Genomic DNA, 13,142 nt, shown 5'->3' with positions numbered 1-13,142 from the left:
TCCAGAATTTAAATCAATCATTCATATAGAAGAAAAGTTATTTAATGTTGTTCGAGGCATTTATACCCCGTATCTAAAGGGTATTCAGACCTAGTTCTATTCAAAAGACAAAGTTGATGAATTATAGATGTGAACTTATAAAGTCTCCCATATACAGTAGACTGTCTTTGTCAAAAAATTACAGCATATAATATAAAACCTTTCATCTTAGCAGACATATGATCCATACACACAAAGTTTGCTCTTGTCATATAAGGTCACATACACTAAGTTTTAAGAGTAACAGCCACATTTAAATAAGGAACTGAATCCTCTAAACCAGGGGTCACCAATCTCGGTCCTGGAGGGCCGGTGTCCCTGCAGGGTTTAGCTCCAACTTGCCTCAACACACCTGCCTGGATGTTTTAAGTATACCTAGTAATACCTTGATTAGCTTCTTCAGGTGTGTTTGATTAGGGTTGGAGCTAAAATCTGCAGGACACCAACCCTCCGGGAACAAGTTTGGTGACCACTGCTCTAAACTATCATTCTGTAGAGACAGAACATGACTGCCTTTCAAAATTGGGACGATGAACCACTTTGACCTTCAAGCTTTTTTTGCAATCATTATTTTTGAGCAATTTTATATCTGTTTTGTTGTGAGCAGATGTGTGTTTATTTTAGTATTATTTACAGATTTTGTTATTATTTACAAATTAATATAATCATTTGGATTTATTTCTATTTATCACAGACTTCTTGTTGGCATTGTAACTCTTACCTTGAGATTTTTTATGATTTTTTTATTTTTTTTATTATTTTTTTTCATTTGTAACGATGGTCTTTAGTCTCCTTGGTAGAGCAACCGACTCCCATGCGGAAGGTTGCCGGTTCGATACCAGCCCGGAGTGGGTTAGGTGGCATGGGACTGGCGGGGTTACATTGGTGCCGTGACCTGTATGACAGTGAGGTTTAGGAGGGTGAGTGTAACGGAGACCAGCTAGTAAGTGCTATGCAGATAAACCTCACTCCTCTGACCTCTAAAGGTACTCTAGAGACAGATGTTAGAGGCCATGGTCTTTAGCCTCGTTGGTAGAGCAATCGATTCCCATGCGAATGGTTGCTGGTTCGATACCAGCTCGGAGCAGGTTGGGTGGTGTGGAACCAGTGGGGTTACACATGAAAGTATTTAACATTCATTAATTGCACTTACTGAGTCATTAAATATTTAACTGTGGCACAGGACAGGATATTACATGCATTGCATCACTACTGACCCTGTACATTTTTACACACAGACACACACACATACACCACACTACACACACATACACACACACACACACACACACACACACACACACACACACACACATTTTAAAAATGAAAGCAAGGCCGTGGTGGGAAGAAACCCGGAAGTTTCATTGAACTGATGACTGTCACGGCCAATCACAGTCATTTCTGTTGAGCAACTGAACACAATGGCAAATCATCTGTGTTTTTGAACGCTCAATTGTGCTTAAATATTAGTGGAAAATAGACTTTTTTTTTTTACATTGCAGAACCAAAATTCAGTATCATGACAAGTCTAAAACAGAGAAAGGATCAGTTGATTGACTAAAGTTTGATAAATGGTATCTAAAAAGTGTTTTTTGGGAATGAAAAAGTTAGTAAACTAGTGCCATTACCCTTAACTAAAAATGAGGTTTGATATCCCGTTTTAATTTCACTATACATTCAGAATGAACCTTCGGGTCACTCGGAAGGAGGTTAAAGGGAAATTTGTTTCACTTTCTCTTTGCTGATAAGATATACAGGCAGGCACACAGCAATACAACATTATGGATGCCGTTCCTAAGTAATTTAATTTGATACATCCAGGTTTCTTTCCACTGCAGCATCGACTTTGCTTTTATGCTTAAATGGCAGCCGTGTAAAATCCGTTTATAATGTTTATTTAAAATCTCTTAAAAAAAAATTTTTCAATAAAAATGTCAGTTGTCGTGACAAATTTAAAAATGACTACATCATTTTAATTTCAATTAAATGAATTAAAAATAAAATCGTATTAATATATAAGATGTATAAAAGCTTTACGTTTAGAGCATCAGAAATTATATGCTTCTTACTAGGGATATCCCAATCAGTTTTTTTTTTTGCCCTCAAGTCCGAGTCATTTTATTTTGAGTATCTGCCGATACCGAAACCCAATCCGATACTTCTATAATACATAAAAAAGAATGAAGAAGAGCGAAGAAACAGGTCCAGGATCTTCCCTATTTTTTATTTAATTTACCTTTTTTAACATCCAACAGCTCTGTTAACAAGCAGAACACCTCTGTGAGGTAGCTTGAACAATCCACGAATAAATAACGTCAAAAAAGTCTAACAGTGCGTTCACACCGAAATCGGTAAGAGTGTCCAAGGTTGCTCTGGCCACCCTGGTGACAACGCTGTCTGCCTTCAGCTCTGGCGGCGAGAGCATGAAAATTCACTACATTGATCTCGTATTTAAATAAGCCATTGCAGCATATCAGTTACATTCCTGCATTAAACATGCTTTCTAGCATGAAAATGTTGCACACATCTTATCAAAATCATTTAACATTAGAAGATCAAGTTGCATATGGTGTGGCTTTGTAATAACATTAATGGACATCAGTAACTCACCAGTAGCTTTTTTTTATTGTATGTTACTGTAAAAAAAACATTGTAAATAATTGAAAATCCGGTGACCGCAATAATCAAACCCTTGGGAACAACTGTGGTCGAAACCAAAATTCACAGTGACTGTTCTTTGAACTTTTCTCAAGCGCTGTACTTCAACATTCTGATTGCTTGCCGCCGAACCTCATCATAGCTCATTACCATTAAGCTGACTTTATTTTAACTTTCCTCGACGCCCACACCGGCGAAGACATGCGGCGCTGCTCCTTGCTGCTTATCGCCGCTTATCTCCGCCGGCTCTCATTGAAAATGGATGACTTCCAGCTACTTTGACGCTCTCGCCGCTTTCGGTGTGAACGTACCGTAACAATGTGCCACCACATAATTATAGATGTGTTAAAAAGTAATAAGAATGTATATATACATTTGTAATTGAGTCCTGTTCAGGAAGTAATGTTCGATTCCGATCGAGTTTGAAACTGCGTGTTCAGGCCCGATTTCCACGTGACCGGATCTGGACATCCCTACTTCCTACCATATTTGATAGCACATCGAAATAATCACAGCTTTTGTGACTTTGAATATCTCACCCTTTCAAATCGCGATTTTCAGTTTTAAAACGATTAATTGTAGATTTAGTAATTATTTATTTTCTGTAGCTATGTTTTTTTTATACTTAATAGATTGATAATTATTAAGAAAGTCTAAAAATGAATGAGACCTGGTGTAAAGATTGATGTCCAGGTCACTAAAGATTCCAATTTTTCTACTTATTATTATGGTTTAATCAAGGAACTTGCATGCATTTGTCTCTGACCTGCCTTGAATGCAACATTTTTCTACTCAGTTGGTTATGTGCACTAAAATAGTTGTTCAATTCATCCATTGTGTAGAATTTTTGCAATCTCTGTAATTTATTTATTTATTATTATTTTTTTTTTGTAGGTTTTTGTTATGCACAGGGTTAGGATTTTCTGTGACTTTTTCCCAAAGCATTAGACAAAAGGATTATTCATTCTGCCCTGCAATACCAGGGGCATCGGGATGAACTTGCTTCATTCACAGTGGAGGCATTTTAATGATGTAGCTCTATAAATTTTTTATCTCCTACCTTTGTGTTTTAAAAATGCTCACGGCTATGCAAAAACCTTGACTACTTATGCATCAAAGCCCATTAACATTTTTTTTTCTTTTCTGAGGACTCATAATGCTCTCAGCTGTGTGGTTAAATGGTTTTGTGCTTTTGATCAGAGAGATGTGTTTCTTGTTTGCTAAGCTCGTGTTAGGTGTTATTGTTGTGATGAGTAGATACACAGTGAAACATGAATAAATATTGATTAAAAAAACACACAAAAAACAATGAATCCTCTGAACTAAATGCTGCCAACCAAAGGTATAATTACATTCAAATCAAATCCTTCTTTGTAGATATTACATATTCTGTTTAAAATAAAGGCGAGCAAGTTTTCTTTTAAAACTAAATAATATAATACACCTCTTTTCTTTTATCTAAAATTGCAATTGCGAGTGCACAATTGGTACCGAGTGGTTTGTTTTGCTTTGTTTTCCTTTTCTACCCACATGTATATTCGTTTGCTTCATTACGGCTGAATAAATCCCATCTGAAACACGTGCTGCATTCCCAGGTGAATCCGTAATGTGAATTGACGAAAAAAGAAGAGCTCTATAATTTGTTTCCATTAAGCAATCCTTTTACAGCCAAATATTCTGCATTGAAATGAAATGCAGTAAAAAGACTAATGATGGTAAAACCGCAAAAGTCACTGACAAAAACAAACAAAAAGTCAGGGAAACATGCTGGGTGGATTTATATCGGTTTCACGACATACTAAGTGTGAGTTATTGATTCTGTTGTTTATCGGTGAGCAAAGACAAAGCATGAGAGATCTGATCTGGAGTGAATCGGCTGGGTAATATCGACAGCTTGCATTGTAAAATGCCACTTTGTTGGCATTATTATCTTTCACTGACAGTGTTCTTTTATAATGAAGGATATGTTTGAATGGAAATCTGGCCTGCGGTTCATTGAAGTATGGGTTTTGTGATGCAAGTGGAAAGCTATTGATTTCATTTCAAGGGTCTTATATCACTCTTCAGGGAGTTTGACTTTTATCTGTCTTTTTTTTTTTATAGAAAGGAGACTCTTTTGGGAGGAAAAAAGCTGCCCAATTATCATGCATTTGATATGAATCTTAAAAGAGCAGAAGTCTTGTGAAAACTCTCTGCTAATAGTCTCACAGATCTGCACTTTGCCCTTTTGAGGTTAATGTTTCAGTAACCTACTGCACTGGTAGATCAAGAGGAACAAATCATGCATGGGTTTTAGAGCTGGCACACATCGTGCAGGTTCTCTTGTTCTGACAAAGGTATAGGGTATTGAGGTTTATCAATGGTGCATGGTGGACATTAGTCTTGCATGGGAACACTAATTAAGCAGTGGATTGAGTCCTTATCATTAATAATATATTTCTAGCCATTTATATACATTCTTATGTGAATTCTAAAGCTATTTTAGACAGTTAATCAGCTGCTACAGATTTTAAACAAAAGAAAAAAGAAATCGTATCAAATGCCCTTTTTGCACTCATATACCAGATGAAGTAGTGATGTATGCACTCCTCTCTCTGGAGGTAAATAATGTTTACTTGTGGATGTACCAAAAATCATGTTGCACTACTTACCTTTTTAACCCTAAATACCTCTTTTGCACAATATCTTGCACAGAATTGTTTCCGTTTTACGTAAAATGCTTGTACAGTATTGTATGTCTTAGGTTCTTTCCAGTGGTGGAAAGAGTACTGAAAAATCATACTCAAATAAAAGTACCATTACTTGCCTAAAAATGTAGTGCAAGTAAAGTAAAAGTATCTGTTGTAAATAATAGTCAAATTATGAGTAAAAAGTAACCCTTTAAAAGTACTCAAGAGTAGTGAGTATTATGCTTTTAAAAGCTGATGCCTTTACATGTCATTTGTGCATGTGTGTGTAAACGTAACATTCTGTAGTGCATGTACTTATTGCCCAGCAGGCACACAATGCCATAAAACACTAATATTAGGTTAGATTTAGGTTGTGGCATCAGGTGACCAAAATTCATTGTCTAGCCAGCGTCTGAGGACAATGTTATTTTAATGTCCAGTAATGACGTCAAATGATGTTGATATTTGCTTAATTTTAGGTTGCTAGAAAGTGAGCATTTCTTCATCAGGTTTGGCAACCAAAATCCATCACCTGATAGACGTCATTGTGGTAACGTCCACACAATGTCAGACTGTAACATCAGTAGACATTTATATTCGGTAGGTTTTAGTTTGGACATTGATGTTGGCCTGACGTTGAGTTCTGACATCAACCCAATTTGCATTTTTTAAACAAAATGCAACATCTCCATGACATTAGTGTACAATGCAGGCACGTGCACACAATCTGTGCAGTGCACATGCCCTTTTTAGTCTTGGATTGAAAGTACCCTTCCAAAATGATTCAAAAGTGCAACAACACAGCTCTCTGTACGCATGCGACAACACTGCTGATCAGAACGTGCGCGACAACACCACTCTTCAGTACGCGCGCGCGACGACGACGACAACAACCCCCTCTCTCTCTCTTCAAAAAATTTATCCTGTACATGCCCTTTGGAAAGTCTCTGCATGGGCCTGGTACAAGGTCAATCTGCAGGGTTTAGCTTTAACTTGCCTCAACACACCAGCCTGGGTGTTTCAAGTATAACTATAAGAGCTTGATTAGCTTGTTCAGTTGTGTTTGATTAGAATTGTAACTAAAATATGCAGGACACCGGCCCTCCAGGAACAAGTTTGGTGACCACTACCCTAGAGACAAGAAAAAAATTTTTAAAACTACTTAGTAAATTACAATTCCTTTCTACAGTAGTTATATAGTAGTATAGTTAACTATTTCTAGTACCCATATAGGGCACACTTTATTTTGATGGTCCATTTGTTAAATTCAATTTACATTGCATCTACATGCCAACTAATTCTCATCAGATTATAAGTAGACTGTTAGGTTGGTATTAGGGTTAATGTAAGCTGACATGTACTTGCAAAGTTTCTTACAGTCAGTTAAATGTCTGTTAAAGAGCAGTATCAACAGATAATAAGCAGACATTCCACTAATATTCAAATGGACCATCAAAATAAAGTGTTACCTATGTATGTAACATATATATGTATATACACACAGTGCTCAGCATTTATAAGTGCACCCCTCACAAATCTTTCTTTTAAATTGATATTTTTAATAGGAAGCTATACAATATTATATTTGTGCATATACAGTTAAAGTCAGAATTATTAGCCCCCCTTTGATTTTTTTTTTTTTTAATTTTTAAATTTTTCCCAAATTATGCTTAAGAGCAAGAACATTTTCACAGTATGTCTGATAATATTTTGTCCTCTGAAGAAAGTCTTATTTGTTTTTTTTTCCGACTAGAATAAAAGCAGTTTTTATTTTTTAAACATCTTTTTTGGGACAAAATTTTTATTATTTTAATAAGTATATCTGTTTAATCTGTTTTGTTTAAATGCACCTAAATAAATTGCCTATATTCACTGAGAAATGGATAAAAATATTCATTTTCAAAATGGGGTGTACTTAATTATGGTAAGCACTATATATATGATTACCGCTCCAATATGTTAGTTATGTATAGATTTAAAAATTGCTCTTACATCCAGTGTTGTGTTTCTGTTTATAATTATGTAGCACTGTGGTCGTGCAAAACATGACATTTTGTTCCACTTTATGTCCACACATGTACTGTATAGAAATGATAATAAAGCCTCAAAACTAAATACACTGTGGCTATGTCTAAAAGTCTTTTTTTTTTTTTTTTTAAAGCTAATGCCAATCCATATAGGAACCCTATTACTTTCAAATTACTAATTTATTAAAGACTTCAGTTAAACACATTATTAGTTACAATGAGTGATTAAAATCAACACTCTAAAGAAAAAGTAATGCTAAGAAAATAAACAATATCATTTAAACATGTTAATTACACAAGGTAGGTTTAACATCGATGTCTAAATCTAATTTAAATTTATGTGTAAGTTTCATTGTTGAAATAATTTACACACTGGAATTCATAACTTGTTTTCGTAGCAGAATCTATACTGATTATAGTATAAGCTGTTCTCAAATGTGTGTCATGGCGTACCTGCATATCCTTTACTATAAACTGAAGTATTATTACTAATATTTTATATCCTGTTTTTTAACCATAATGTAGATGCTTTCAGGGCTGAAATTATATTACAGATGATATTCTTGTCTCATAGTTGTGTACCATGATCTAATGGGAAACATTAAACAAGCAAGCGAGGGTCAATTTAGTGATGAATAAAATATATATTAAGAACAGTTTGACAAGGTTAGCCAGCATTTTGCATCACTCAGCACTTATTGTTCATGAATTAAACCTTTTTTTAAACATCGGTATTACGTAGATGACATAAGAGCTCATTGGACCACTGAAGGACAATTTATTACAGTATATCAGCCTAAATAGCTGTTTATCAGTTGAATAAAGTTTGCGCAGATGAATTTGCCCATGAGCCTTTTCATTTTAACCACTTTACATTTGAAAAGATGTATGCAAGGCATGTTTTTGATGCCATATGTTAGTGTCAGAGTTTTTCTTCAAAAGCGACAAATGCTTTTTAATGCTCATGTAGAAATGTTAAGCACTCTTGTCAGTAAGAAGTAAAATTACATTGACTTTGTAAAAAAAGATAAAAGAGGAAACCAAACTTCTTGTTTGTTTTTCCTTACTCCCTCTTCTTACAGTATTTCCCCTTTGAAGTGGTTGAGACAGTCTGCAGAACCGAGACCGTGCTTGATATTTCCCAGCGGTGTTAAGCAAACACGGCATCATGAAGTGCAACATTCTCCCACTCGATTGCCTGTGTGCGGCCCCATGGGCAAAGCTGTCAATGTGAATCTGTGCTCTTACACATCTGCTGCTCAGGTATGAGTTTATTCCAGCCTGCGCACCATTCAAATCCAGATTTAATTACCGGATAGTCTGCAGCTTCAGGCCCTGGGAAGGTAGTTCTCATGGAAATCCCAAGCGTGAGCAGAAAAGACATTTATTAAACCTACTGTCAGCTGGTATAGCTCTTTTCCAATAACTTTGTAAAATTGTGCCTTCCTTGATTTGTCACCACGTTCGCAATTGGGTTTATTTTAGCAGTGTTTGGAAAACTACTTGAAGCTGTGGATTTCCATGGTAATAAGATCCTCTGTTTAATGTAGTTAAACTAAAGTAATGCTTTTGGGGTAAATAAAGAAGCTAACTGACTTATTGACTGCATTAAAGTTTCTTAATTCGAGGTCTCCTATATCAAATGTTTAAAATAAAATTTTTGTTAATTTAAGTGCAGCATCAGCCCTAAACTCCTCCTTTGCTGTGGTTGCACTGATGGCCCAGTCTTTTGTGATTGGTGTACTGTTTGGAGTGCACCAAATGAATATCTGAATTTCCTTATAGATGTCTAGAACATGGGATTCTCAACCGGTGGGCTGCAAGAGCTTAAAATTAACTTAAATATTATACCATAATTATGTATAATGAAAGTAGTAATGACATTTCTCATTTTTTCTGATTGAACAGGCTAACTCGGAATTCAGCAAAAACAGCCTCACTGTTAATTACAGACATAACTGTGGCTTAAACTTTCAACCGCTGCAAGTCAACTTATATAAATCAAACCATCACGCAAATGCAAAAGGTAAGGACGATTAGAGTTATAATGACCAGCTCGCGTGTGCCTCACATCTGTGACTCGTACTGTATCAGAGTCGCTTAAGTTTGTTGATTTACAAACTGCATGCTTTCTTTGTGTGAACAATTTATAATATCCACATAGTTTACTAAATTAACATCCTGTGAGCGTTTTATATCTGATGTGCGTTCCAAAAGGAGGATCTAGCGAGGCTCGGTGGTGTTTCAGTAGTGAACAGCTGTTCAGTGTTCCTGTCAGTGAACTCCAATAATGTCCAGCTACAAATTAAACGGCCTTCAGATTGATGCCTTTCAACAGATTTAGAGGGTTTCTACTGTATTTTACATTTGGGGTTAGGGTTAGGTTATTTTAAAATATTTGAATAATAGATCAATAAATGATTAGAAGTCCGTCTAATTTGAAGCAGCAGTTTTTTTCTTTTTCTTTTTTTGCCATTTTTTGTCAGGTTCCTTTACTGAAGAAAAGAACCAAATACTCTGCAGTTCTAAATAACTGAAATAAAAAAAATCAGGAGCTTTGAATCTGTCTACTTATATACATATGTGTGTGTGTGTGTGTGTGTGTGTGTGTGTGTGTGTGTGTGTGTGTGTGTGTGTGTGTGTGTGTGTGTCTGTGTGTCTGTGTAAAATATATATTATTATATTTTATATTATATTGAAATATATGCATGTACAGTATATACAATGTTTCAGGGTTTTTATAAAATAGTAGTAAAATGTAGTAAAATAAGGTAATGATAGAAGGCATAATAAATGTTTTGCTAATAAATAAAGCTTTAAAATAAGCATTTTCTCTAGACAATCAGTTTGGGACTTTAATAAAATATCTGAGAAGGAGGTGGGCCTCAAAGTGAAAGGCAAAGAGCTTAGAATCACCAAGAGACGACACTCAATGGAATGTTCCATTGCAACAGCAGCATCCAGCAACAGCCCCACTATTCCGCCATTTTGGAGTGAAAACGATTGGATGTTAATAATGCATTTATAAATGTTCAATTATGATAAATAAATGTTTTACAGGTGTTGTTCATGATTAGTTCATGTTAGTAAATGCATTAACTAATGAACCTTGTTGTAAAGTGTTACCTATACATTAAACAGGATTTACAAGTACTTTTACATGAGACTGTTGCGCAGAATATTGTGCAAGAGAGGTATTAAACATGAATATTGTGCAAAAAAATTATTTAAGGTTTAATATTGTGCAAAAGAGTTAAGGTTGAAGCAAGTACTGCAACATTATTGTGGTACATGTATAGTAAACATCGCTTTCATTATTGAGTCCTTGTAAGATGAAATTTAAAGTGTCAGCTGCATAAAAGGAAGAGTATTTCTGGTGGTTTGTCAAGCCCACTTACCTGAATGAAGCACAATTTGAAATGCACAATGTTTCTAAGGGGAGTGATTAAGAAAGTGTCTCTAGTGCAAAAATGAAAGTAAAAAAAAAAAAAATAGTAATTAAGTTATTTTGTTAACCTTACTTTTATGTTATATGTGAAACAGATAATTTAGATATCAGATGTATTAAACTGTCTTGTCAACATTTTAGAAATTATTTTCATTGGGATATTGTTTTAAAATGTTACTTTTCAAAGGACATGCACTCATTTTAACTCATATTTAACTCAATATTTTAAATCATTTTGTCTAATGTTAGTTATCCGTGCTGTTTTCCTATTAAAATTTTCATTCCAAAATGGCTGCCTCGTGACACTGGTGGCATCTAGTGGCTGTTTCCTAAATAGCAACAGAGTGTCGCCTCTTGGTGATTCTATGCTCTTTGCTTGAAGGGACTTTGATTATCTCAGCACTTGTATAAACAGTAATTTGAACAGTAACAATAGTTTGCCATTTGCTTTCACAGCAAAGAAAACCACATCGACAACACAATCCAAATTCGTGTAAGACTCAGCTATAACAGCAGTGTCTGAGGGTCAGTGTAAACGTTTGTAGGCAGTCAATGTAGTCTGTTCTGCCCTCACAGAACATGACTGTACTACAAAAGAGAGAGTGAACATTTCGAAGTAAAGTCCCAAGGCATAACTTTAGATCAGTTCCAAGTCCACACAACATAGTTCTCAGCAAAAGTTACTCTAGCTTTCTTAGTCTACAAACGACCAATGGCTCTTTTCAATACAATGCTGAAACTGAAAAAACAAACAAAGTTAACACTGGCAAAATGCAACTGACAGCAATTCAAAACTTTTTGATTTAGTGGCTAATTCACAGTAATTTGTATAAATATAATTTGTAAATTTATTATTATTTTGTTTATCCCCAATGGAAGTAGGTTTAGGAAGGGTGTTTCAAAATTGACTCGTTTTAAAGTGTGTAAATATTCATAGGAATGAAATTTCATACAAAGTAATGTGTATATATATATATATTTTGAAAGTAATGCATTACACTATTAAGTTACTTTTGCGTTACTTTTCCTTACCTGGCTGAAGTTTGACCTCTTTCAGAACTTGAAGGTGTTTTTTCACCTTTTTTTATAGAGAAGCTCTGCATTTAACAGCTACCTATAAAACCTACACCTTCATTTCCCTTTAAAAAAATGTAGGATACAATTATATTTTGAGAACCTACTGAGCTATGCATGCTGTATATACAGATTAATGAAATGTGTTTGCTACTTTGCAACTGGAAATGTCAAGATGCACATCAATTTTGAAAATGCGCATAAAAAACAGATGCGCATGACCCCAACACTGTCAGTTATTCATTCATTCATTCATTTTCTTTTCGGCTTAGTCCCTTTATTAATCCGGGGTCGCCACAGCGGAATGAACGGCCAACTTATCCAGCAATTTTTTTTATGCAGCAGATGCTCTTTCAGCCGCAACCCATCTCTGGGAAACATCCACACACAGATTCACACACACACTCATACACATATACAGACAATTTAGCCTACCCAATTCACCTGTACCGCATGTCTTTGGACTGGGGGGGAAACCTGAGCACCCAGAGGAAACCGAGCCGAGGTTCGAACAAGCGACCTAGCGACCTTCTTGTTGTGAGGCGACAGCACTACCTACTGTGCCACTGCCTCGCCCTCACTGTCAGTTACTATACCACATTTGGTGCTCAGTTATGTTTAGTTTTGCCTTCTATCAATGTCTCAGTTATACATATTAGCTATTGCATTAGAAACAAAATGATAAAAAGCTGAACTGAATATGCCTCAAATAAGCTGCACAAGAATTTACTATGAGTACAGAGATTTAGATGAATCAGTAAATCAATTAGGTCTAATTGAACCCAGCTTAGTTCTTATATACAGTAAATAAATTGCTGCACAGGCATATTATATATGGTTTTTCCCAAAAATAAAAAAAATTAAAAAACAGTACAAACAACAGTACACAAAACAACATGCTGGTGTTTCATCAAAAAAATGTATATGCATTCATCATATACTACTTTAAGATATTTTATGCCAGACTCCTCTCCTCAGCATTGCAGTGGTATTTTCACAGACTTTATCTCAAGACTAAACATTGTGAGAAATATTTCTATGAATAGCGACATATAGACCATATCGCCTGTGTCTGCTTGAAACTACAACAAAGGCATCAGATCTTATCGTGTGCTGGTTTCCTCCAGCGTCAGTCTTGGCAGTGATAAAACAACACAGCCAAGCAGATGGAGGAGAGACCCTTCTCTCCATTGTACAGGACAAGACAAGCTGCTGAGAGCGAAACTA

General features: G+C 35.5%; 1 long non-coding RNA gene across 6 annotated transcripts in view; it reads left to right on the top strand.

The window, feature by feature from the left end:
• LOC147833395 (uncharacterized) overlaps positions 1 to 13,142 on the top strand; it is a 387,839-nt gene that overhangs the window by 116,499 nt on the left and 258,198 nt on the right. The window contains exon 3 of one of the 6 annotated variants that reach the window (XR_015511682.1): positions 8,476 to 8,656. The exons of 4 other annotated variants lie outside the window; for them this stretch is intronic. This is a non-coding gene — a long non-coding RNA (uncharacterized LOC147833395). Of the gene's footprint in view, positions 1 to 8,475; positions 8,990 to 13,142 lie in introns of those variants that run through there. One more of the 6 variants, XR_015511681.1, reaches the window with a different exon arrangement.

The sequence above is a fragment of the Danio rerio genome, chromosome 16 (genome assembly GCF_052040795.2).
Source record: "Danio rerio strain M-AB ecotype USA chromosome 16, GRCz13ab, whole genome shotgun sequence".
NCBI classification, from domain to species: domain Eukaryota; kingdom Metazoa; phylum Chordata; class Actinopteri; order Cypriniformes; family Danionidae; genus Danio; species Danio rerio.
Note: the sequence above shows the minus strand (reverse complement) of the source record. Positions and strands in the feature narration are given on the sequence as shown.